Below are 21,650 nucleotides of genomic sequence, written 5' to 3' on the forward strand. Positions count from 1 at the left end.
CATATCCAACCCTCGGGATAAGTCTGAGAACAAACCATTCTTGCTGCTACAACCTGACTGCCAAAGGGGTTTTTAAATCATATTATTTGGGGGCCTGGGGGAAATGTAATTGCAGGATGGCAGAAGACTCAGAAGGTGCTTAAACTAGTAACATAAATGTCATATGTGAAAGTTTTCTGGAAGGGGGAATTAGAAGGCGGGGGGAATAGGATAGAGGGGATTGGAGCTGCAGCAAAGGGAGGGGAATTATGAGGAGATCAGAGGGGCTAGGGGGTTCAGGTGATGTGATGGTGGGAAGGAGGCTAAGCGGGTGTCAGTCACACTGTCAGGGTTCCCTCCCCACTCTGAACTCTAGGATACAGACGTGGGGACCTGCATGAAAGACCCCCCTAAGCTTATTTCTACCAGTTTAGGTTAAAAACTCCCCAAGGCACAAATTCTCCCTTGTACCTTGGATTAGGTAACACTGCCACCATCAAGTGATTTAGACAAACTCAGGGAAAGGACCACTTGGAGTTCCTACTCCTCCCAATATCCCCCTATACCCCCTTTCTTGGGGAGACTTGAGAATAAACAAGGTGAGCACAAACCAACCTTGGGTTGTTCTTTTTTTAGTGTCCTTGTAATAAATGTAAAGGGAAGGGTAAACATCTTTAAAATCCCTCCTGGCCAGAGGAAAAACCCTTTTACCTGTAAAGGGTTAGGAAGCTAGGATAACCTCGCTGGCACCTGACCACAATGACCAATGAGGAGACAAGATACTTTCAAAGCTGGAGGAGAGGAGAAACAAGGGGTCTGGGTCTGTCTGTGTGATGCTTTTGCCAGGGACAGAACAGGAATAGAGTCTTAGAACTTAGTAAGTAATCTAGCTAGATATGTGTTAGATTCTGATTTCTTTAAATGGCTGAGAAAATAAGCTGTGCTGAATGGAATGGATATTCCTGTTTGTGTCTTTTTGTAACTTAAGGTTTTGCCTAGAGGGATTCTCTGTGTTTTGAATCTAATTACCCTGTAAGGTATTTACCATCCTGATTTTACAGAGGTGATTCTTTTTACTTTTTCTTCTATTAAAATTCTTCTTTTAAGAAACTGAATGCTTTTTTCATTGTTCTTAAGATCCAAGGGATTGGGTCTGTGTTCACCTATGCAAATTGGTGAGGATTTTTATCAAACCTTCCCCAGGAAGGGGGGTGCAAGGTTTTGGTGAGGATTTTGGGGGGAAAGATGTTTCAAAACGGGCTCTTTCCTAATAAAATAAACCCGGTTAGACATTTGGTGGTGTCAGCGAAAGTCCACGGGCAAAAGGTAAAATAGTTTGTATCTTGGGGAAGTTTTAACCTAAGCTGGTAAAAGTAAGCTTAGGAGGTTTTCATGCAGGTCCCCACATCTGTACCCTAGAGTTCAGAGTGGGGAAGGAACCTTGACAGTCCTAAAAACACCCCAATCAGATTCTAAAAGAAATAGAACTTTATAAAGAAAAAAGGTAAAAGAAGCACCTCTGTAAAATTAGAATGGAAGATAATTTTACAGGGCAATCAGATTCAAAAACAGAGAATTTCCCTCAGGGCCAAACTTTAAAATTACAAAAAGAAATCCAGGAATACACCTTCCTCTCAGCATAGAGAAAAATCACAAGCCAAAACAAAAATAAGGTAATGCATTCCCTTGCTAGTACTTACTAATTCTAATGGAGTTGGATTGCTTGCTTCCTTGATCTGTGTCCGGCAAGCACACAGAACAGACAGACCAAAACCTTCCCTCCCCACTCCCACGATTTGAAAGTATCTTGTCCTCTTATTGGTCCTTTTGGTCAGGTGCCAGCCAGGTTACCTGGGCTTCTTAACTCTTTACAGGTAAAAGGATTTTATGCCTCTGGCCAGGAGGGATTTTATAGTACTGTAAACAGGAAGGTTGTTTCCCTTCCCTTTATATTTAGGGCACATGCCCGCATTCTTCCCTCCCATATGTGCCCTGGGATTGGGCAGTACTGTCCCTCTGAGGGTGTCTGAGGCGTCATGTGAGCTGGAATCTGGAGTTCTCCCCCTTTAGGGGGCTCTGAGCCCCTCTCCCTGCCCCTGTGCATATGCTGGGATCAGGGGAGAACGTCTCTCTGAGGGTGTCTGAGCCCATCTCCCTACCCCTTGGTGTGTGCCAGGATCTGGGGGTCCACTCCCCTTTATATGGTGTCTGGCCCCTCTCCTTGCCTCCTCTCATGTGTGCTGGGAACTGGGGAACACTGCTGTCTGATGTCCTTTCTCTGCCCCCCACATGAGCTAGCATCCAGGGAAGCCCTGTCCCTCTAGAGGCGGAGAGCAGAGTGCAGCCCTCCCAGGAGCATGCACCACACTACTAGATCAGGGTGAGAAATTAAGAATGAGAAGGCTTGGTGCAAAACACAAGCTCCCAAGCACTGACCAGGGGAGAGGGGCTGAGATTACCCACTGAGATGAATGGAGCTATTGTCCCAGGCTGTATCATCTCAATGGGTGCTCTCGTTCAGCAGATATCATCACACCAAGATCTATGGGCCCTGTCACACTGCTCAGAGCCACCTGTACTTTCAGGATTGTCCCATGCTGGTAATCTGGAGATAGCAAAGCAGCTGCTGCTGATTAATTTCATGCAATTTTACAGCTGAGTGCCAGGTTGGCTATGGTTAAAATAGAGAAGGCTTCTGTTTAAAATCAATTTTTCTAAGTGCTCTGAAATCCCCATGCTTGGATTGTCTTGAAATTTGGGGTGCCTCCTGAGGGTACGATGTAGGGTTAGTGACCCACATTTGAGATAATTTGAACAAGAGGTTCCTGAACTACAGCCACCCACCATCTAAAATAAAAAAACAGCTTTTCTTCAAGTTCACATCTTTTACCAATAGTTTGTGTACACCTGCCTTCAAAAATGCTGATGCCTTAATGGGATGGTGTGATGGGGTTGGGATTCACCACTGCAGCGCCTCCTGCTGTTCACTCTGGGAATTAGCTCAGTTCATGTGGAGCGCCCTCTGCCAGTGGTGTCCCCTCCGTCTCTCGCCCTCGATTGGCTTTTCGACCTGTGTTGTTCCCAGCTCGTGGCAATCATCTTCAGGACGCTACCCTCTGGCAGTGCCTTAGCACTTAGAGGAGAGGAAAATGATCGGGAACAGTTAGCATTGATTCACCAATGGCAAACATGCCTGACTAACCTGATTGCCTTCTATGATGAGATAACTGGCTCTGTGGATGAGGGGAAAGCAGTGGACATGTTATTCCTTGTCTTTAGCAAAGCTTTTGATACAATCTCCCACATTATTCTCGCCAGCAAGTTAAAGAAGTATGGGCTGGATGAATGGACTATAAGGTGGATAGAAAGCTGACTAGATCATCGGGCTCAACGGGTAGTGATCAATGGCTCCATGTCTAGTTGGCAGCCAGTATCAAGTGGAATGCCCCAAGGGCCGGTCCTGGGGCCGGTTTTGTTCAATATCTTCATTAATGATCTGGAGGATGGCGTGGATTGCACCCTCAGCAAGTTTGCAGATGACACTAAACTGGGAGAGTGGTAGATACACTGGAGGGTAGGGATAGGATACAGAGGACCCTAGACAAATTAGTGGATTGGGCCAAAAGAAATCTGATGAGGTTCAACAAGGACAAGTGCAGAGTCTTGCATTTAGGACAGAAGAATCCCATGCACCGCTACAGACTAGGGACCGAATGGCTCGGCAGCAGTTCTGCAGAAAAGGACCTAGGGGTTACAGTGGATGAGAAGCTGGATATGAGTCAACAGTGTATCCCTGTTGCCAAGAAGGCTAACAGCATTTTGGGCTGTATAAGTAGGAGCATTGCCAGCAGATCGAGGGACGTGATCATTCCTCTCTATTCAGCATTGGTGAGGCCTCATCTGGAGTACTGTGTCCAGTTTTGGGTCCCGCACTACAAGAAGGATGTGGAAAAATTGTAAAGAGTCCAGTGGAGGGCAACAAAAATGATTAGGGGACTGGAGCACATGACTTATGAGGAAAGGCTGAGGGACCTGGGATTATTTAGTCTGGAGAAGAGAAGAATGAGGGGGATTTGATAGCTGCTTTCAATTACCTGAAAGGGGGTTCCAATGAGGATGGCTCTAGACTGTTCTCAGTTGTAGAAGATGACAGAACAAGGCGTAATGGTCTCAAGTTGCAGTGGGGGAGGTCTGGGTTGGATATTAGGAAAAAATTCTTCACTAGGAGGGTGGTGAAGCACTGGAATGGGTTACTCTGGGGAAGTGGTGGAATCTCCTTCCTTAGAGGTTTTTAAAGTCAGGCTTGACAAAGCCCTGGCTGGGGTGATTTTGTTGGGGATCGGTCCTGCTTTGAGCCGGGGGTTGGACTAGGTGACCTCCTGAGGTCCCTTCCAACCCTGATATTCTATTATTCTAAGTGGAATAGCCTCCCAAACTACCTTGTCTCAGTCACAGCTCTACCAAGCTGCTCCAGCTAACTCCTCCCCCATTCAGTAGAGCAACACCTAACATGCTGAGGACAGCTGGATCCCAGGGGCTCTTCGCAGTTCCAGGGGCAGGGTTAAGAACCATTGGCAGGCACCTTAACTCCTCTTTGCTTGGTTTTCAGACGTGAGAATTTTGCTTGGCTTGACATTCTGGAAGGGTGCGTGGAACCTCTGGGCAACATTAACTCCATGGTTTGCCAGTGACTTAGCACTGACCTCCTGGCACACAAGGAAGCAGGAGATGTGGACACAGCTCTGCTACAGCTTGGAACAAAGTCACAGGGTGAGAGGGAGGCGACTGTGTTTGTGAGAACCCCAGAGACTCAGCATCCCAGGAAGTCACACGGGAACACAGAGACAAGAGGAGGGAGAGCCAAGGTGGATCCCACAGAGCTGGGGGTATTGAGGCGGTTGTTGATGCCAACATGCCCTCTGCCTTCAGCTCGGCTTTGCCAAGCCAACCTGAGGATTCTCTGATGCCGGATTCCAGCTGAGTAATTGTGACGGGTTGGGTCACAGCAACCCCCTTGGGACGCAACCTGATGTGCTGAGACTACCTCTGAGCCCGTTTTCCCTGGTAGCTTGGGACTTCAGAACCCTGCCTTGTTGAGCCAGACATGCCAGTCTGCTCCAGTACAGAACCAGGATCTGAACCACCTCCTTCAAAAGCTGCAGACTTAACTGAAAACGGCTTAAGAAGTGCCCCTTTCTCCAGCACCCAGACATCCAGTTTCCAATGGGATCCAAACCCCAAATAAATCCGTTTTACTCTGTATAAAGCTTGTACAGGGTAAACTCATAAACTGTTCACCCTCTATAACACTGATAAAGAGATATGCACAGCTGTTTGCTCCCCCAGATATAAATTACTTGCTCCGGGTCAATTAATAAGCAAAAAGTGATATTATTAAGTAGGATTTAAGTGGTTTCAAGTAATAACAGACAGAACAGAGTAAATTACCATGCAAAATAAAACAGAAACATGCAAGTCTAAGCCTAATACAGTAGGAAACTGAATACAGATGAAATCTCACCCTCAGAGATGTTCCAATAAGCTTCTTTCACAGACTAGACTCCTTTCTAGTCTGAGCCCAATCCTTTCCCCTGGTACAGTCCTTGTTCCAGCTCAGGTGGTAGCTAGGAGATTTCTCATGACTGCAGCCCCCTTTGTTCTGTTCCACCCCCTTTTATGGCTTTGGCAGAAGGCGGGAATCATTTGTCTCTCTGGGTCTCCACCCCTCTTTCCTAATGGAAAAGCCCCAAGTTTAAGATGGATTCCAGTACCAGGTGACATGGTCACATGTCCTCTGAGATCCCAAGGCTTCATTCTTCCTGGCCTGACTCACAGGAAGGTTTGCAAGTAAACAGAGCCATTGACAGTCAATTGTCCTGGTTAATGGGAGCCATCAAGATTCCAAACCACCATTAATGGCCCACACTTTGCATAATTACAATAGGACTTCAGAGTAATACTTCATATTTGTAGTTTCAGATAGAAGAATGATACATACATACAAATAGGATGACCACACTCAGTAGATTATAAGCTTTGTAATGATACCTTACAAGAGACCTTTTGCATGAAGCATATTCCAGTTACATTATATTCACACTTATTAGCATATTTTCATAAAATAATATGGAGTGCAATGTCACAGTAATAAACGTGATGCCAAGTTTCTGCATATACGGATTGCATTGCTCCTGGCAGGTAATGAACCGTGACAGCCCCATGCTAAGGGGATTCCATCTTGTCATAGGTAGAAACCTGCCCAGCCCAGACCCCATGGCTGCTCCCCAATGCTGATAGAAACCATGTGAGATCCCGGCCACGGCATGGGTATAACGGGTATAACGAGGAAAGAGTGTCCCAGGGCACACAACCCTTGGAGGACAGGGTTGGGAGTGACACAGAGCCAAGGCAAGGATAAAGCCAAGGAGAGGGGCCCAGACTGGGGTCTCCCAGCACAACCCTCAATAAAAAGCAATAGACAGAAACTGCAAGCTAGGAAGGAGCTGCGGTGGGGGAGCCTAGGGCTGGGACAGCAGGAGCTGTGGGTCGGACTCAGGATTGAGGGGCACCAGCAGAACTGGATTGCTCATGCCCTCCTCCTGATTGTGCTCGTGTTTCCTCATAATTCTACTCCACTGGCCCCAGGAAATCGTCTCACCCCTCCCTGCCCATGGAAGGAGTGCCTTGTGACTGCAGGAATGCTGCTTTCCCCAGCTCTGGGCCAGGCACAGACTCTGTTAATGGTTCATTCACTCAGGGATAAGAGGTTGGAGCAGCCCCTGAGGGAGAGCAAGACCCAGCGGGGACAGGACCAGCTGCTGCCAGGCAGGGACCTCACTGCCTCATGGAGACTGTCCAGGTGAGTGGGACACAGAGACTGTCCAGGTGAGTGGGAGCTAGTGGGGCCAACTGAGTCCTGCACAGACGAGCCCTGGCATTGCTGGGGTCACAGAGACATAGACAGGACATATTATTGTAGGGTCTATTGTGAGCAAGGGTGAAGCACCTGGTATGTTATTGTGGGGTCTTGACTCTCACAAACACAGCTTAGCAAATTCTGGGGGAAAATGTTGTAAAGATTTGTTGCCCCTTACAAGAGAAATTAGACTCAGTGGAGGTATTGACCTGCCACTCCTTGTGCTCTGGGAACATCTAAGTGCCACTTGTTCAAATTCTCATCAAAAGTGATTTTTTGATTGAAAAGCTGAAACATTAACTGCAAGAAAGTGCTGATACTTAGGAGGAGAGGAAAATCCACAGGAAATGCTGCACTGAGACTATAACCATTGGGTTTGTGTAGCATTCATGCAGGGTTCATGCACTTGGCAACATTCAGGGCACACCCAGAGTGTTGTGTAGGAGCAGTGCACACACGGCTCCTCTCAAGGGCATGAACCTTGGAATCTTGCCCAGATGACATGAACCGTGGGAAGCCTCCCAGGACTGGGCTCAAGGCCCGAGAGCAAGGAATGCGGTAGATAGAAATTGGTAAATAAGAATATTATACAAAGCCAGTGTATTCCTTTTATCTGTTGGAGTATGTAATGCGCGGGGGGAGAGAAAGAATAAAGGAGAGGGTGGAAAGCTGACAGCGAAGCAGCCCGTCGGCAGACCAGCCTGCTTGCTTGCTTAAAGCCTTGTTCTGTCTTGTATTTGGACCGCAACAACTGGTGCCCAAACGGGGGGTCCTCAGCACTCACCTCGCCCCTCAAGGGTTTCAGACGCGTCACTCATCCGCTTCGCTGATCCCAGTGAGTATTTTTCGTCGTGGTAAGTATGGGAAGCTCCCTCTCTGCTTTGCAAGTGCAACACCGCAGTGAGCTACAGTATTTGCTGCGTAAGGCTCAGCATGACTGCCCCACTCGAGAACTCACTCTCCTGCTACAGGAGGTGAGTGCCCAATGCCCGTGGTACCCTGAAGCCGGAACCCTTAAGCTAGCGGACTCGGAGCGGTTGGGCCAGACATTGCACAAAGAGCCTTGGGCGCCCATGCAGGCTTTACATGCCGGGCACCTCTGCCGCGACACGATACAGCGTGTCGCCTCGGAAAGGCCCTCTCCCGCTCCAATAGAGGGGCTGCCGATCTCGCCACCCCCGTCCACTCCTGCAGCCATCCCTCCCCCTGCTTCGCCCCCAGTGCCTCAATTACTGCCACCTCCTTTGTCTTCCCCTCTGGAGCCGGTGAGTGGTCACTGTCCCCCCCGGGGGGTCATCCGCGTCTGCTCAGGGTGCAGACTTTCGCTGGTGCAACAAATGGTTCACGCAGCGAAGACTCGCCCAGATCTTACAGCAGAGGAATTAGCTGATCTGGTCTCAGTTTGCTCGGTGACCTGGCAGGATGATGGCCAGGGCATCCAGCTTGCAAACTGGGTCAGTTTGCCTTACTCGGTGATCAGAGAGGTAAAAAAAGCGATTCGCGACTTCGGCCTCACTAGCACGTATGTAAGTGGTCTCCTTGAAGGGCTAGGTACTGGGTACACCCTGGCCCCTGAAGATTGGAAGGCGCTGTTGCGCATGATGCTGACGCCCAGTCAGTATGTTATTTGGCTTAGTGAGTATCGGCAGATGGCAGAACGCCAAGCCCAGGTATATAGAGAGCAAGGTGTCATTTATGAGCACTTGGCAGGGGAGGGGCAGTTTGCTACCGTTCAGATGCAGTCTCAACTCCCTCAGGCCATCTTCCCCATTATTTCTGCCTGCACCCAGCATGCTTTCCGGAAGGTCTCGGATTCAGGCAAGCCTACCAAAAGCTTTGCCAGTATCCATCAGGGTGCATCAGAGTCCTTTATGGATTTTAGCAACAGATTGCAGGAAGCTATCCTCCGACAGGTGGATAACCCTGCGGCAGCTCAGGAGATTCTGTTGAAAATTGCGGTTGAAAATGCGAACGAGGATTGCCGCCGTGCTCTCCAGGCAGCACAAGCCGCTGGCGTTCTAGAGCTGTCGGACATGCTGCGGGCGTGCCAAAACATCGGCACACAAGCACATAAAGCTGGGGTTCTGGCTGCCGCCCTGCAGAAAAGCGGGAAGAAGGGGAAGCGTTGTTATCGCGGTGGTAAGGAGGGTCACTTTCAGCGGGAGTGCCGCTCATTGACGGCGCCCACCCGCCCCTCAAAGAAGTGCCCCAAGTGTCGGAAGGGCTATCACTGGGCTAATCAGTGTCGTAGCGGATCGGGAAAGCGCACAACGGGTCCCCCTCGAACCCAGGGCCAAACGGGGGTGTTTCCCACTCAGACAACTGTCCCTCTGCCTTAAAATCCATACACTCCATGAGGGCAGCGACTGCCGGAAGTGCAGGGCTTGATTTGATTATGCAGGAGGACGCTGATTTTCAGTTGCCGGGGGAGGTTTGCGCCATACCTACACAGGTGATGGGACCTCTCCCTGCCGGATTTGTGGGTTTGGTTCTCCCTCGCTCACACGCTGGGAAACAAGGTTTTTTTTGTCATCCCAGGGGTCATTGACGCCGATTACACCGGCGTTATTAAGGTTCAGGTGTGGACCCATCTTCCGCAGTCGCTCCCGCGTGGACGGTCAATTGCACAATTGATTTTAGTCCCCTATCAGGTGCCAGCCGCAGAGGATTGAGCCCGGGGCGGAGGCGGCTTTGGATCGACGCTGTCTCAGTCGCCGCCTCACGACACGTCCTCTCAACTTGTTGCTCTAACAATGTCGCTCCACCCCTCAAAACCTCAGTTAACACTTCTTTTAAATAATTTTCCTTTTACAGGGCTGGTGGACACTGGAGCTGACGTTACGGTGATTTGTGATCAGGACTGGCCGGTCAGTTGGCCAACAGTTCCTTCTAAAGAGTTATGGGGGATCGGGGGTAGGAAACCCGGGCGCCAAAGTTTGTCTTGGGTCAAGGTCTCTAAACCAGGAGGCCGTACCCTTGCTACAATCCTCCCTTTTGTGCTCCCTGTCCACCTCAATATTTGGGGCCGTGACTTACTTGTAAAGCTGGACACCACCCTTGATATTAATATATAATGGCCCAAAACCTCCCCCACCCACCTTGCCCTCCGCATTACCATTGGTATGGCAATCCTTAGAGCCCGTATGGATTGACCAGTGGCCCCTCCCCCTAGAAAAGCTGAAAGCGCTTCATTCGCTTGTGCAACAACATTTGCATGCACAGCGCTTGGAGAGCTCCACTAGTCTTTGGAACACCCCGGTGTTCGTTGTTAAGAAAAAATCTGGTGCATGGAGGCTGTTACACGATTTAAGGGAAATAAATAAATGCATCCAACCCATGGGCCTCTTGCAGTTTGGGTTGCCAAACCTGAATTTAATTCCTCAAACCAATCAGCTTTGTGTGTTAGATTTAAAAGATTGTTTTTTCACAATCCCCCTTTGCCCACAAGATCGCGAAAAATTCGCGTTTACGGTGCCAGAATATAATAATCAGCGACCCTCTCAAAGGTATCAGTGGAAGGTTTTGCCCCAGGGAATGCAAAATAGTCCAACCTTGTGTCAACTTTTTGTGGATCGGGCCCTCGCCCCTTTTCATGCCCGATACCCCACACTAAAGGTCTACCATTATATGGATGATATTTTGCTTAGCGGTCCCCAGGTTACAGCACAACAGTTTGAATATTTGTCTCAGATTCTTGGCCAAAATGGCCTGTTAGTGGCACCAGAAAAAATCCAACGCTCTTATCCCTACCAATATCTCGGGCATAAGGTTTTACAAACCTATGCTGCCCCTGTTCTCCCGGAAGTGGTCCTACCCCAACCCCTAACCCTCGTTAAATTACAACAAATTTTGGGTCATTTAAATTGGATTTGACCCTACTTCCGTCTCTCCACATCGATGCTGCAGCCGTTGTTCGAGCTCTTACGTGGAGCTCGGGCACCGGGCGCAGTTATTGCCATCACTGAGGAGCACATTGCCTGCATTCGACAGATCAATGCAGTGTTGAATCAGCGTTTGTGGATAGACTCACTGAGGTTCGTCCCCTGCGGTTAGTTCTCCTTGCCACCCCTCATACCCCTACTGCGGCTCTGTTTGTACCTCGTACAGACACAGCCGTCTCTATCATAGAGTGGATATATTTGTCTTCCACTCCTCCTTGGAACATTTATCCTTATTTAGACGCCCTCTCCGACCTTATTCGTAAAGCCCGCCACCGTGCAGTGCAACTCACGGGCACTGATTTAGTTGCCATTGTTTTTCCCTTATCACTCAGTGAATTTGATTCCTTGTACCACACCTCCTTGGCCTGGCAGGCTGCTCTTTGTGATTATGTGGGAGAGATTTCTTATAATCCCCCGAAAGATCCTCGGTTGGTGATCACACAAAAGGTGCCACTAATCGTACATCGTCTTAGCCGCTCTCGACCTATTGTTTCAGCCGTCACTCTTTTTACTGACGGCTCTCCACATCGCGGTGTTGTCACCTATCAATTAGGTGACCCCCCTCGTTGGCATTCTCGTTTTACGCTACCTCAGCGTTCCGCGCAGCCTCAGAACTGGCTGCTGTTATTTTGGCCTTTCAACTTTTTGCTGATTCTCCCTTTAATTTGATTGTGGACACCCATTATGTTTATCAGGTAACTGATCATTTACCCCTTGCCCTCATTACCCCTCAGGTCGATGCGGACCTTCTTCGCCTGTTTTTGTCCTTACAGTATCTCCTCACCACTCGTAATTTCCCTTATTTTGTTGCTCATATTCGCAGTCATACCCCTATGCCTGGGATACTCACTGAGGGCAATGCGCGCGCTGATCGCGCATCACATGGTCAGGTAAATTCCCTTTTTTCTGACCCCCTCGAAAGCCATTCCTTTTTTCATCAGTCTGCCTCTGTTTTGGCCCGACAATTTCACATTCCTGCTGATCATGCATGTTCTATTGTTTATTCCTGCCCCCACTGTGCCGCTGCTGCCCCTACCCTTTTTTATGCCGTTAACCCCAGAGGTACCGCAGCGAATCAGCTGTGGCAAATGGATGTCACTCACGTGCCACAATTCTGCCCCTATTCGTTTTTACATGTTTCCATTGATACCTATTCGGGATTCCTTTGGACGACGCTCCCAAAGTTATTCACCACTTGCTAGCCTGTTTTGCTGTTATGGGTCGCCCGAGCCAGATAAAAACGGATAATGCCCCAGTCTATTGCTCCACAGCCCTCTCCACCTTTTGTGCCCAATGGGACGTCCGTCTCAAACACGGGATGCCTTATAATTCCACAGGCCAAGCTATTGTTGAACATGCAAATTGCACGCTAAAAACCTTGCTTGATAAACAATTAAAACAAGGGGAGCTGCGTCTCCGAACCTTAGGAGACATTCAGCAACAATTGCATGTCCTTTTGTTTACTTTAAATAATTTAACACTGAATACAGATCAGCAGACCCCCGCGGATTGGCATTTTCATAAGTCCGAGGTACTGGAAAGACCACGTGTCTATTACCGTCAGCTGCCAATCCGCAATGGTTGGGCCCAGTACCTTTAATTACTTGGGGTCGGGGATATGCTGCTGTGTCTCTCCCTGCAGGACCATTGTGGGTTCCGGCCCGGTGTGTGCGACCGGCACTGAAACAGCATGGCGTGGCACCAGGGGCTGTTGAACCCCATACCAGAGTTTCAGCTGACCTTGGAGGAGAACGCAGTGCCTCCCGGGTCAACAATGGCGGGACGGAGATGGAGGAGACGTAGCGTCCCAAGCCAGCCCGTGACATGGGGAGCAGTGAAAGCATTGGTTGCCACGGCTCAACGAAGACTGGCAGCAAACCAACAGCCAGAGACTCCTGAGACTCTGTTTGTGGCCATTCTCACCCAAATCACTGCTAATTCTGTATTGATTGTGTGCCTTATGTGCCTGCTATTTCCTGTAGGGGTTGACTCGGGAGCGCCTCCTCCGTTACCTATGGGAAAGATTGGCTTTAATAGTAAATGTTACCCACTTTTGTTTATTTGATTTTGTAGCAGCTGAAGAATTGTTAGGTACGTGCCTTATTCCAGTATGTATTCACCCTGAGGAAATAGGGAATGAGATGATGCTCGCTGCTTACGCGAACCTCTCTTCCCAGTACTCTAGCATGGCTAATTGTGGCCTGGCCAACTACACTTTACCTTCTTGGGCTTATTTCTTGCTGTTGCTGTGTGCAATGTATTTCCTTTTTGTTAAGGCTTTGTTGAGAACCGCCCTGGCAGGCTCCACGAGTTATGACCTTGTCTGTCCGGGAGTTAATGGCTTGCAAAAGCAAATTGATGGCTACCATGAGATGGCTGAGCACAAATAAACAAAAAAGGAGGGGATGTAGCATTCATGCAGGGTTCATGCACTTGACAACATTCAGGGCACACCCGGATTGTTGTTTAGGAGCAGTGCACACACGGCTCCCCTCTCAAGGGCATGAACCTTGGAATCTCACCCAGATGACACGAACCGTGGGAAGCCTCCCAGGACTGGGCTCAAGGCCCGAGAGCAAGGAATGTGGTAGATAGAAATTGGTAAATAAGAATATTATACAAAGCCAGTGTATTCCTTTTATCTGTCAGAGTATGTAATGCACGGGGGGAGAGAAAGGATAAAGGAGAGGGTGGAAAGCTGACAGTGAAGCAGCCCGTCGGCAGACCAGCCTGCTTGCTTGCTTAAAGCCTTGTTCTGTCTTGTATTTGGACCGCAACAGGTTTGTTATTGCAGAGTTTCTGGTGGGTACAGGTGTGTGACCAGACTGGTTTCAAGTATCAGAGGGGTACCCGTGTTAGTCTGGATCTGTAAAAGCGGCAAAGAGTCCTGTGGCACCTTAGGCCATGTCTACACTATGAAAGTACTCTGATTTTACAGAAGTCGATTTTTGGGAACAGACTGTATAAAGTCGAGTGCATGCGTCCACACTAAGCACATTAATTTGGCAGTGTGTGTTCACAGTACCTTGGCAAGCATCGACATTCCGAGTGGTGCACTGTGGGTAGCCATCCCACAGTTCCCACAGTCCCCACTGAACATTGGAATTCTGGGCTGAGCTCCCAAGGCCTGATGGAGCCAAAAATTTGTCGCAGGTGGTTATAGGTAAATGTCATCAGTCAACCCATAGACTAACAGACGTATTGGAGCATAAGCTTTCGTGGGTGACGAAGTGGGTATTCACCCACGAAAACTTATGCTCTAAAACGTCTGTTAGTCTATAAGGTGCCACAGGACTCTTTGCCACTTTTACAGACTGGTTTGTTATTGTAGGGTCTACCCACAGCATTTGTTATTTTGGCAGGACAGGAATGTTGCAAACACCCCTCGTGTCACCAGGGAGGTATGGGCAGGGGGGCGGGGCAGGGGAGGTCACAGGGAACTGATGGGTCTCTCCCTACAGGACATCCCTTGTGCCATCCCTGCTGGAATCTGTCAAGGGCCCATCCCCACCAGAGATGCTGATCCTGAGCTGCTCCTCCAAGCTGTGGCTGCTGGAGGGGACACTATGGAGGGTCCTGCCCAATACATTGCCGGTGACACGGACCCATCTTTTTTCCCATGTGCCACTTCCTGGGACGGGGATGGGAGCAGGGCAGAAAGTTCTCTCTCTCCAGGGTGAAGGGATGGAGATTGGGCGGGCTGGGGGCAAACCCCAACCCCTGGGTCAAGGGCTAGCTGGGGGGGGCAGGCCCCTCCCCCCAGGTGCTGGCTGCTCTCCCAGCCGCCCCCTCTCCACTCGCATCTCCTGTCTCCCAAAGTCCAAACCCAGCAAATTCCTGCTGTTCATCCAGTGTAGCCAGCAGGACCTCCCCAGTCAATCACAGGGCAGACTGGCTCCACATCAACCAATTACAGCGCCGGCAGGCTCTGAGCCAGTCAGTCACTGCATTGGCAGGCTCCGTGCCAGCCAAAGACCTGGGTAGCTCTAGCTCCCTCCATGACTCCATGCCCATCACATGGCTCAAGTGTATGTGTGGGGGTCAGCAGGCCCTTTGTCCTCCCTCTCCCACGCTCAGGGTCTCCCCTGCGATACCAGGCCCGGACCCACAAATAAGGGGTCAGACCCCTAAATCAGAAGAGTAAACCCAGGATGGTGGTTAGAGACTGGCCCCGCCCCGGCCCTCATCCCTCGTAATCCATTCCCCATATCTCTCCCCTCCACGTCTCTGCCCCCTCCCTGCTCCTCACTCCAATGCCTAGCATCCCCCACATCTTCCCACATGCTTCCCAATCGCCTGTCCTTGCTGCTCCTCACATTTCCCTGCCCCCCATCTCTGGTACCCAGAGCCTGGGGCAGCCATCTTCCCTGGCCTCAGCCCCCTGAAATCATTGTGAGGTGGTGGCCATCTTGACTAAGGGCAGCCTGTGGTGTCAGCCCCATTGGCAGGGATGGGAGAGGGTGGCCATGTTGGAGAAAGGCAAAAACCTCACCTAATGTGCAGAAAATCACGAGATGCTGAAACCCCCCAATAAATATTGTGAGGCTCCAAACAGAGTTCTGGGAGTGGGAATTGCTGCCCCTCCCCTAGCTCTGACCCCTATCACCTCCATGTCTCTGGCAGGTCTATGGCACTGTGATGACCATAAACCGAGGGAACCCGGCTGAGCAGGAGGTGCTGGTGGATTCATGGCCCAAGTTCAAAGTTGTGCTCACCCGGCTGCACAGAAAGGTGCCACCGCTCAGTCACTATGCTGCACCTGGGGAACTGGATGGCTCGGGAGGATGTAGAATGGGACCAGAGGCCTTTCCTCTCCACGGGACCCCAGGACGGGGGGCCAGATTGGCTTGGGGAGGAGACAGGGACTGGGATTGGGATTTGGAGCCCTTCCTCTTCAGGGGGCAACAGGGTGGAGCCAAGTTGGCTTGGGGGCTGGGAATGGGACACGCAGCCCTTCCCCTCTAGGGGGGGCCCAGGGCAGGGACGAGGCTGCCTCAGGGGATGGGGGGCAGGCAGATCAGTCATTCCATTGGGAGTTCTCCCGTCTTGGCTGTATGTCTCCCCCTGCAGGTGGCATCGGGTGACTCTGATTTCTACACCAACACATACACGGTGTACTACCGGGACCTAGGTGCCTACAGGACCCTGCTGGGCAGTGCAGATGCTGTCAACTGGGGACAGACCTTCCGTATCCATGGTAACATAGGCCCCACAGCATCTGGGAGAGCCCCACAGCAACTGAACACATATGTCGTGTCTGGGCCAAACCCAAGGATCCCGCCCTACAGTGCCAGCCCCGAAGCCCTCCACTGCCCCTCCCCCAGGCTGCAAGGCTGCTCCCATGAGCCCTATGCAGGGCAGGTACATATGGGGTAGTCCCTTGCCAGTGCTGGGCTGGGATCAGCTCATCTGACCACACCCTCTTCCCTGAGGGCTGGCGGTTTGGAAGCTCAGACTCCTGCCCCTCCCGCCCCCTGTGCCAGACTGGGCTCCCCACACATGTGGGCCCTTTTGTCACCACCATTCAGTCCCTTTCCCCACTGCTCATGGTCCGTCGCTGCCCCCTGCAGGGCTCCAGGATGGAGTGTACAAAGTCTCTAAGGACATCGCCGAGGCTCTTAGGGATCAAGCTGGAGGTGTTCCGCTACTTCACCTATTTTCACCCAGATCCCAGCTCCATACCTGAGATCCGGTCAGTGTCTGCCTGTGTCACGGGGTCCCACAAGGGGCGTGGTAGGGAAGGAGGCAGCCTAAGAGGTGGGGGCATTGGGCCAGTATGGCACCGGGATTAGGGTGACCAGACAGTAAGCATGAAAAATTGGGACAGGGGCTTTGGGGTAATAGGCACCTATGTAAGACAAAGCCCCAAATATCAGGACTGTCCCTATAAAATCAGGACATCTGGTCACCCTAACTGGGATGCCCAAGATCTGGCTGGCTATTCCTTATGCAGGGCCCAGGGCATTCGGGTCATAGAATCATAGAATATCAGGGTTGGAAGGGACCTCAGGAGGTCATCTAGTCCAACCCCCTGCTCAAAGCAGGACCAATCCCCAATTAAATCATCCCAGCCAGGGCTTTGTCAAGTCTGACCTTAAAAACATCTAAGGAAAGAGATTCTACCACCTCCCTAGGTAATGCATTCCAGTGTTTCACCACCGTCCTAGTGAAAAAGTTTTTCCTAATATCCAACCTAAACCTCCCCCACTGCAACTTGAGACCATTACTCCTTGTCCTGTCCTCTTCTACCACTGAGAATAGTCTAGAACCATCCTCTTTGGAACCACCTCTCAGGTAGTTGAAAGCAGCTATCAAATCCCCCCTCATTCTTCTCTTCTGCAGACTAAACAATCCCAGCTCCCTCAGCCTCTCCTCATAAGTCATGTGTTCCAGACCCCTAATCATTTTTGTTGCCCTTCGCTGGACTCTCTCCAATTTATCCACATCCTTCTTGTAGTGCGGGGCCCAAAACTGGACACAGTACTCCAGATGAGGCCTCACCAATGTCGAAAAGAGGGGAACAATCACGTCCCTCGATCTGCTGGCTATGCCCCTACTTATACATCCCAAAATGCCATTGGCCTTCTTGGCAACAAGAGCACACTGTTGACTCATATCCAGCTTCTCGTCGACTGTCACCCCTAGGTCCTTTTCCGCAGAACTGCTGCCTAGCCATTCGGTTCCTAGTCTGTAGCAGTGCATTGGGTTCTTCCGTCGTAAGTGCAGGACCCTACACTTATCCTTGTTGAACCTCATCAGATTTCTTTTGGCCCAAGCCTCCAATTTGTCTAGGTCCCTCTGTATCCTATCCCTACCCTCCAGCGTATCTACCACTCCTCCTAGTTTAGTATCATCAGCAAATTTGCTGAGAGTACAATCCACACCATCCTCCAGATCATTTATGAAGATATTGAACAAAACCGGCCTCAGGACCGACCTTTGGGCACTCCACTTGATACCGGCTGCCAGCTAGACATGGAGCCATTGATCACTACCCGTTGAGCCCGACAATCTAGCCAACTTTCTACCCACCTTATAGTGTATTCATCCAGCCTGTACTTCTTTAACTTGCTGACAAGAATACTGTGGGAGACAGTGTCAAAAGCTTTGCTAAAGTCAAGAAACAATACATCCACTGCTTTCCCTTCATCCACAGAACCAGAAATCTCATCATAGAAGGCGATTAGATTAGTCAGGCATGACCTTCCCTTGGTGAATCCATGCTGACTTTTCCTGATCACTTTCCTCTCGTGTAAGTGCTTCAGGATTGATTCCTTGAGGACCTGCTCCATGATTTTTCCAGGGACTGAGGTGAGGCTGACTGGCCTGTAGTTCCCAGGATCCTCCTTCTTCCCTTTTTTAAAGATTGGCACTACATTAGCCTTTTTCCAGTCATCTGGGACTTCCCCCGTTCGCCACGAGTTTTCAAAGATAATGGCCAATGGCTCTGCAATCACAGCCGCCAATTCCTTTAGCACTCTTGGATGCAACGCGTCCGGCCCATGGACTTGTGCACGTCCAGCTTTTCTAAATAGTCCCTAACCACCTCTTTCTCCGCAGAGTGCTGGCCACCTACTTCCCATGCTGTGATGCCCAGCGCAGCAGTCTGAGAGCTGACCTTGTTTGTGAAGACAGAGGCAAAAAAAGCATTGAGTACATTAGCTTTTTCCACATCCTCTGTCACTAGGTTGCCTCCCTCATTCATTAAGGGGCCACACTTTCCTTGGCTTTCTTCTTGTTTCCAACATACCTGAAGAAACCCTTCTTATTACTCTTAACATCTCTTGCTAGCTGCAGCTCCAGGTGTGATTTGGCCCTCCTGATTTCATTCCTACATGCCCGAGCAATATTTTTATACTCTTCCCTGGTCATTTGTCCAATCTTCCACTTCTTGTAAGCTTCTTTTTTATGTTTAAGATCCGCAAGGATTTCACCGTTAAGCCAAGCTGGTCGCCTGCCATATTTACTATTCTTTCGACACATCGGGATGATTTGTCCCTGTAACCTCAATAGGGATTCCTTGAAATACAGCCAGCTCTCCTGGACTCCTTTCCCCTTCATGTTATTCCCCCAGGGGATCCCTCCCATCAGTTCCCTGAGGGAGTCAAATTCTGCTTTCCTGAAGTCCAGGGTCCGTATTCTGCTGCTTACCTTTCTTCCCTGTGTCAGGATCCTGAACTCAACCAACTCATGGTCACTGCCTCCCAGATTCCCATCCACTTTTGCTTCCCCCACTAATTCTTCCTGGTTTCTGAGCAGCAGGTCAAGAAAAGCTCCCCCCCTAGTTGGCTCCTCTAGCACTTGCACCAGGAAATTGTCCCCTACATTTTCCAAAATTTCCTGGATTGTCTATGCACCGCTGTATTTCTCTCCCAGCAGATATCAGGAAGATTAAACTCGTCCCTGAGAACCAGGGCGTGTGATCTAGTAGCTTCTGCGAGTTGCCGGAAGAAAGCCTCATCCACCTCATCCCCCTGGTCCGGTGGTCTATAGCAGACTCCCACCACTACATCACTCTTGTTGCTCACACTTCTAAACTTAATCCAGAGACACTCAGGTTTTTCTGCCACCAGGATCCTGTTGCCACCAGCAGAATCTTAGTGGGATTGGCACTGAGCCCAGCCTCCTTCAGGGACCCTGCAGGAACTGGGGAGGATAGCCATTGGGTGTGGCCAGTCATGGGGAGGGAGTTTCCTGTTCAGCTCCTGCACGGGGCCCCCAGCCTCTGCCAGGAAACCCTGATGCAAATGGCTTCTGTGCCATCAATGGGGCCCCATCCGTGGCCCCTGAGGACCAGGCACTCCTGCAATCATCCATCAGCCCTGGCAGGGCTTGGGCAACGAGAGGCCATGCTCCCCACATCCCTGCACCACGTCTCACCTGGCCCAGGATGGAGAGGAACCTTCCCTGTCCACAGCCTGTTCAGACCTCGGCTTCTCACCCAGGACCCAGGGAAGGGCAGATTCCCCAGGGGCACTGTAGGGATGTGGGGGTCTCTATCAGGCAGGGGAATGAGACACTCAGTTTTAATGAGAAGGGATATTAGGCTGCCTTGCCACTGTGTGGGTAAGAAGGGAAAGGCCCCGTGTCCCATTCCCCACTCCCTGAGCCAGCAGATCCCCCTGTTCTGGGGCCAGATCAGAGCTAGCACCTCCTAGGGGGGAAAGGCCCTGTGTCCCATTTCCCATCCCCCAAGCAAGGCAGCTTCCTCACCTCTCCACTTGGCTCTATCATCCCTCTCTCCTGAGTCCCACAAGTTTGGCCAGGTCTGGAGCCAGGTCTTCTCATGGGATGGGGAGACGGAAGAGGGAGCAGAATTTGCTTCGCATCTCAGGGTGGTTCCACTCCCTACTCCCCCGCCCCTCTTGTGAGCAATGGGACAGCCTGGTGTCCCTGTTCACCCCTTCCCTGGGACACCCAGCCTGGGAGGGGAAGAGGGGAGCCTGCTGCAGCCCCCACAAGGCTGGGAGGGGTGGAAGAATACCAGGAGGTGCAGAGGGGAAGCTGGGGCTTGGGGTTGGGCCGGGGGGCTGGAGACAGAGTTGATGGGTGCCTGTGCGGGGGCAAAACTGATGGGGCAGAATGATTTGCTGGGCAGCAGATGGGCAGATATGGGGACAGGAGCTTCTGCAGTGAGGCCCATATCACCATAATAAATCTGGGAGTGTTGGCAACACTGATTATGTCACACCCAGAGGAGTTCAGCTGTCAAAGGAGACCAGCAATCACAGTGTCATATTTTTAAAAAACCTCATGATCTTAGGGCCATCTCATGATTCTGAGGTGTCACTCTGATCATTGACATTTGGGGGTTGGCCCTGCTGCTCTCTGCTGCCCCCAGGCTGGACCCGGCTGTGAGGCTCTCGTTCCTGGATGTCTCCCACGCCGACCTGCTGAATGAGACGTGGGTCTTTGGGGGAACGAGAAAAGCAGGAAGTACCTTGCCAGCCTGATCCGCCACTTCCCCAGTGTCTGCCTCCTGGATGCTGTTGGCCACCCAGTCAGCTGGACCGCTTCAGACCTGTTTGGTGCCCTGGGGCCTGCCTACACTCTACCCCAGCACTGGGGACATGGCTACATGGGGATGCTGAATAATTTGATGGCCAAGAGGTTGCACGCACTACGCTATCCCAGCTATGGCAATGTGGCCACAGAGAACTACCGCATGCAGAGATTGCAGGAGAGGCAAGGCTTCCAACGCCAGCCCAGCCTGTGCCACTTCATTCACAGAGTTATACTTCATATTCCTAAGTATCAGAGGGGTAGCCGTGTTAGTCTGTATCCACAGAAACAACGAGGAGTCCGGTGGCACCTTAAAGACTAACGGATTTATTTGGGCATAAGCAAGCCTTTGTGGGTAAAAAACATCTGAAGAAGTGGGGTTTTTACCCACAAAAGCTTATGCCCAAATAAACCTGTTGGTCTTTAAGGAGCCACCGGACTCCTTGTTCTATTCATATTTCTAGCTTCAGATACAAGAATGATACATGCATACAAATAGGAGGAATATATTCAGTAGGTTATAACCTTTGTTATGATACCTTACAAGGGACCTTTTGCATAATGCATATTTCAGTTACATCATATTTACCCTCATAAGCATATTTCCATAAAACATATGGAGTGCAACGTCACACCCTGCTCCTGAACTTACTGCCAGAGACTTGTACACTGTCCATGGCGGAGGCAGTATACATAAAATTCGTCTTTTCTGGACAGGGCATCTGCTACCCAGTTGTCTCTTCCTGTAATGTGCATAATTTCCACGTCAAATTCCTGCAGAACCAGGCTCGAGCGTAGCAGTTTGGAATTTG

At 50.6% G+C, this 21,650-nt stretch overlaps 1 pseudogene; it reads left to right on the top strand.

The window, feature by feature from the left end:
- The first annotated feature begins 14,279 nt into the window (after nt 1–14,279).
- LOC144266093 (glycine N-acyltransferase-like protein 3) lies at nt 14,280–21,636 on the top strand (annotated as a pseudogene).
- Nucleotides 21,637–21,650: the final 14 nt, after the last annotated feature.

The sequence above is a fragment of the Eretmochelys imbricata genome, chromosome 6 (genome assembly GCF_965152235.1).
Source record: "Eretmochelys imbricata isolate rEreImb1 chromosome 6, rEreImb1.hap1, whole genome shotgun sequence".
NCBI lineage: Eukaryota > Metazoa > Chordata > Testudines > Cheloniidae > Eretmochelys > Eretmochelys imbricata.